Source organism: Cupressus sempervirens, chromosome 7 (assembly GCF_028749045.1).
Source record: "Cupressus sempervirens isolate cs-2001-9-10 chromosome 7, ASM2874904v1, whole genome shotgun sequence".
NCBI lineage: Eukaryota > Viridiplantae > Streptophyta > Pinopsida > Cupressales > Cupressaceae > Cupressus > Cupressus sempervirens.
In genome coordinates this window covers 224,966,457-224,972,456 of record NC_143124.1, presented here as the reverse complement: position 1 = coordinate 224,972,456, position 6,000 = coordinate 224,966,457, and positions in this window count along the sequence as shown.

Sequence of the window (6,000 nt, the reverse complement as noted above, 5' to 3'; positions counted from 1 at the left end):
GACATGAAGTCAAAATCTAACATAGAGAAAATGACATTTCCCTCTTCACTTTGGTCATCCACCCATTGCTATATTTCATATTCTAAAGAAGAGAGTTCTAAGGTTTCTACTTGGTTGAATGGCGAGGTACCTGTGGTACTCTTTCTTCTTTGCAACTCTGTAGCTCTTGCTAGCTGAGTTCTTCCCTATAGGGGCACTTGTTCCTCCTCCTCTTCTAATTCTATTTCTTTATCTTCTTAATCTCACTCTAAAATGGTTTTGGGAATATATGGATTAGGCACTAATCTTCTACTGATCCTTTACATTTTCTTCATTTGAATCTTAATCCTTTTCATTTATTTCTTGCGGATCAAAAGTAAATTTGGTTCTTCTTGCACAAGAGGAATGGAAGCTTATGGAATCTCTCCCTCTTCCGATTGGTTGGACACAACAAGAGGAAACTGTGGTTCATCTTGGACTTGAGTAGCTCTAGTATCTTGGTACCCTTGTGGATTCCATTCCTACTATTGGGGAGACACCTATTTTGTAGCTTGTTCAACCTAAATCCTTTGAGGGGAGGTCCTCTTTCTTGTGTTCTTTCCCTTCCTTTTAGGAGGGTGATAGTATCCAACTGGGTGATAAAGATGGTACAAGGTCTCTAGACTAATGGGAGACTGCGCCGCAAATGTAGGAATTGTGACTTTCTTTCCTCTACCTCTTTATAAGTGAGTATGTGCATCAAACATCACTGTATCAAGAATTTGATCAAGCAAAAAAGGTTTCTTGATCCAATTCTTTGTCATTCTGATGACATGCCTCACTTGATGATTAATATCATCTCCTTCCTCCCTATCAATCTTAGCATTCGTAATGGGTCTTTCACCAATTTTGTCAGCATTGAGTAGGGGGTCCAGTTACTCCTTGGAATCCTATTGCTTTGTCTCCTCTAGATGTTTAATTGGAGAGCCTTTTCTACTAGAGACAAATTCATACTACAATAGTCCCTTATGAAAACATTGTAGTCATTTGTGACATTCATCTAATGATCCTCAATAACATCCTCATGATGGAAGTCTTTTCTTGCTAGACTCTCCACTCTCCCAATATTGTCAAAATATGGTTGAGTAGAGTTTTACTCTTCAAGGGGATAATTATCCCTCTCCCACTTGAAGGAAGGAATATCCTACTTCCTCTTCACCTTATATGCTCCAATGACCAATGGCCATGTCTAGCAAGGCCTTCATTGTCCCTTTATTTTCTCATAGGCTGACTTAATCTATCAAAAAATCTCCAATAGCACCAATTTGTCACTTGGATATCTTGGGAGATTCTTAGGATTAATAGAGACATCAGCTACCCAAAGATATGTGAACATTTTGAACTGGATGAAGTAGGCTCTGAGAACTAAAATCTATGCTTTGGCTTCATCAGATAACCTTTTTCCATAGTCTCCCTCAATGAATTAAATGATTGCAAAGATGAACACATCATTCACAATTCTATATTCCTTGCTCTATGCTAAGAGATTCTTCTTCACTAGTTGAGGGTAGACTATGTATGGCCAGGCATTGGGATCCTGTATACTGTCTCCCCTATACAAGCTTGGATAGTTTTATGCCCTTGTTGCAAGTAGGTACACCATGTAAGAAGTCATGTAAAACTTCTTCTTGTCCTTCACCATCCTCAGTTGCTCCAACAAGTTTTCACTTAGTGTGGTGGCCCAGTCCAATGTTATCTTCACCTATCTAATGATCTCAATGAGGTTGACCATAAAGGTACTAATGTGGCCTAATGTAGGTAAGCCCCATGACTCTGCCCAAGTGAATGATAGAGTATCTAATGCCTTCCTCCATATATCCTTAAGTCATGTCTACTTTACCAGTTATCCTTCCCTAAGGAGGTTTCTTGATGAGGTATGAGGATTGTATGATGTCAATTGCCTCCTGTTTGTGCTCCCTGTACCATCTCTCAGTTGTTTTATATGAGAGTCTTATGAACTAGTTTTCTCTTGAGAGACGGAAGACCCTCTCAATGTTATTGGATCATAGATCCAACACCACCTCTCTGGTGACACTCTTGACTACTCTTTCATTAGAAACAAAATGTTGTGACAAGGCCATGATTAGTTTAGTTGATTGTACTAACACGAGGTGTGATGCTGCATTTACTAATAAAAAATAGATCATTGTAGATACCTAGGCTGATCTCTCTATTGCTTGTTGTAAATTCTTAGAAATTCTCCTAGATCCCTATGCCCTAAATTAGTATCTCAAATTTCTACATGGTCATCATTGAAACTCAACTTAGAGGGTATGCCTTGGAATTTGAAAACTACAGGTTTGAGTGCTACTCTAGATGTGGATGTCATTTGATCACTTGCACATCATAAGAGGAAAAACATTTATCAGTTCAAAATAATAAATACTAGAAATAAAACATAAAAGCTCTTAATTTGAATAAACATAAAGGAAAATAAAATGCCCAATTTTATTTTTATTATTTTTTATATTTTCATTTTTCATTTTTTTAATATATCTATATTTTTAAAATTATATATATAATATTTAAATTACTTTAAAAAAGTGTGTAGGATGCAAGGCAAGGCACAAGAGGCTCGATGCAGTCACAAGAGGCTCTACTGGCGCAAAGCGTCGCAGACTCAAAGTGTGTCGCGTAAGTGAAGTAGTCAGGGAGGAGACGGGCTGTGTCGCATTGGGAATTTTATTGGCATTGCCACGTAGTGTTATTTTAGCACCGTGGGCATTTTAGGGTTGTGTTGCATGTGGAGTGGTAAAGGCACGAAGCACTATGGTGGCGACTTTTGGGAGCTGTGGGCGCAAGCACTACAGTGGTAGAGTAGTGTTTAGCATCAAGCACAAAGTGGTTAGCTCCGAGTGCAAAGTGTTAAGTTCCAAGCACATAGTATTAAGCATTGAGTGCAAAGTATTAAGCATCGAGCGCAAAGTGTTAAGCTCTAAGAGCAGCATGTTAAGCGTCAAGCACAAAGTGTTAAGCGTTGAGTGGAAAGTGTTAAGCACATACCTTGTGTGCTAATTAAAGCACCAATAGAAAATGAGAAACAATGTTGAGTGTTAAGAAAGGGCGAGGGGGGGGAAGGGTTAGCACTCGGTGGGGTGCATGGTGCACTTCGGCAAGGGTGCGCTAATGCGCAGCGGCACTTCGCCTGTGCATGCTCACTTTTGCACATGAATGATTTTGTTTTAAAAAAAAAATTCTTTTTTTGAATTTTGAATTTTATAATATTTATATTTTTTCAATTTAATGATTCTTTTGTCCTTTTCAATTTTTTTTTGTGTTTTTCTAATTTCTTGATTTTTTTGTTTTTTTAATTTTCTAAATTGTTGTGTTTTTCTAATTTTTTTATTTTTTTGTGTTTTCTAGACTCTAACACTTTTAACTTCTAATATTTTCTCTCGACTCTAGAACTGTGAGTTTAGGAGTAAGAAAAAAAGAGTAGGGGGTCCCCATTCCTAGTGAGGAATGGGGCGTGTGTTGTGAGACCACAATAAATAGTCCCAAAAAAAGGAAGAAATGACCAAGGCATTTCTCCATCAGCAAACATTCTTCCAGCATGTGTCAAACACCAACCAAAATTTGAACATCTCGAGCATCTTTTAGATGATCTTGCAACCAGAAATCCCAAAATTTGAAACATTCAAGCTTAGTGTGTGCATGTGTATTCATTCCTTTTGACATCTCAGGATGCAGTCTATCAAATTTTTCTAACAACTTGAAACAATCTTCCACTCCACCTAACTCATTCATTCAGAATCTCCATAAAGGCTATTAATCAGTCAATTGCTTGACCAAATGAGAGAATTAGTCTGACGGCTCTTGGCGGGGTGCCACATTTTTTTAGCTTTCTAGCAAATTTGAATAATTGCTCCATGTCATTTAGAATGTTACTTTTGATGAAGCAATATTTTTGATACAAGATACTCTACTTTTGAAAACATATCTTTTCACTCTTTTAGAACTTTAGAAACTTTCAGTCTTAACACCATATTTTTCTCTTTTATTTTCCTTTTTCTCTTTTTTTCTTTTTTATCTTTATCTTCTATATCTTGACTATGCTTTGACTATGTAGTTAGGACATCAGTGTCATTTCTTAGATTCGATCTCCTATGAACACCCCTTGCATTCCTCTTTTAGAACTTTTTAGAAACTCTCACACAAAACAATGATCTTGGCCACCTTTGGAGTTGACCCCTCCTATTTGAACTAGTTGAAGTTTGGATCATCCCTCATCATCTTTGACATCAATTCAACAACACCTAAGACAATCAAATTTTAAAATTTGCAAAGTGTTGAGAACTTGTTGGTCTAGGCTTCTAATTTCTAGACTAAAAGTCCCTTATTTCCACAAGGAATGTTCATTGCTCAATTGGTATAAGACACACAATCATACAAATGTTTTGACAAAGAAATACCTCTTCCTAAAATCAGAACCAAAGAATGGCTAGTAAAATCTTGAGAGAAAATATCAAGTACACCTTACCCCACAAGACTGACACAACTTTGAAAGGAAACACACTACTAAAAGCAAACACACAGCATGAAAGAAAACACACTTGCAAAAATAAACACAATTGCAAGAATAAAAATCCAAGCTAAATGTACAAATAAAATCTAACAAATTTTATTTTTTGTTTTGTCATTTACGCTTCAAAATAATGCTTTAGAAACTACCCATTTATGGGCAAGGGAAGAAATTCCCACTTTAAGGAATTGAGCCTAAAAGTGTTTTCTTTGAGAATTTTTGCTATCCGATAAGAGCCCGTCCACAATTGTTGAAACTTGGTATGGCTACCTGGCTTTTCTTTCACCTTGTCTCAGAGTAGAACAAGGTCAAAAATCCTAATGATTTGATCGTGGCTCTCTTGTCGAACCATCTTTTCACAATACCCTAATGTTTAGCCATATGCTCCAATGCAGTTGTGTATTTCTCATCCATCTCTAAAAGATTCATCAATCTAATTTGTACTTTGTCAACATCTCCAACATACCCACTAATGAATTTCAAAATAGGAATCTTGAGGTTAAGTGGGAACATTGGTTCTTGTCCACAGACAAGCAAATAGGAAGAAGTCCCAAAAGTATTTTTTACTCTCACTCAATCTGTCCATAGCGCATATTTGAGTTGTGTATGCCAATCCCTAGGATTCTCCTTCATCAATTATCTTATTACTATAATCAAGTTCTTGTTTGTAGATTCTGGTACCCCATTTCCTTACAGGTAATATTTTGAAGAGAACTTGATAATGACTTTATTTTCAAATGCCCACTAGGTCAAGAATGCAAATGCAAGTGTAGACCCATTATCACACACAAGAACCAATGGCATCCCAAATCTATTAACAATGTGTTCTTCCAAAAATTCTATTACTACCTTAGCAGTGCAATTCTTGAATGTTTATGCTTCCATCCATCATGTATAGTAGTCTATAGCTATGAGAATAAATACATGTCTAGTTGATGATAGTGGATTGACCAGACCAATAAAATCTAGTCCCTACTTTGCAGAGGGGTGCACCTCGTATACCTGTTGTAATGGCATTGTCGGGTGTCTCTCTTTATTATCACTAGTTTTACATATATGGAAAGAATGCTCATGTTCAAAAGTATCCTTGAATATTGAGGGCCAAAAATAACCTGATCTTAAAATCATGTGAGCCATTGCTTCTTCTAAACAATGTCCTATACCATACTTTTCATGGAAATGTTCCAAGACTTCCTTAGCCTCTTCACATCCCAAGCATCTCAGATAAGTCCCTTCATAGTTCCTTTTATACAACATGTTATCATATAGCATGTAGGACTCACATTTCATTTTAAGTCCCCTACATTGTGAACTATTCATCCACTCATTTGTCTTGTAGGAACTAGTAAATAATGTCTTGATACCAAATGTCTATTACCACACCTTGATTAATAACAATTTGTGATAAAACCATCTTCTTCTGATCATCCTCATCTATCTCCCTATCAAACTTGAATTCC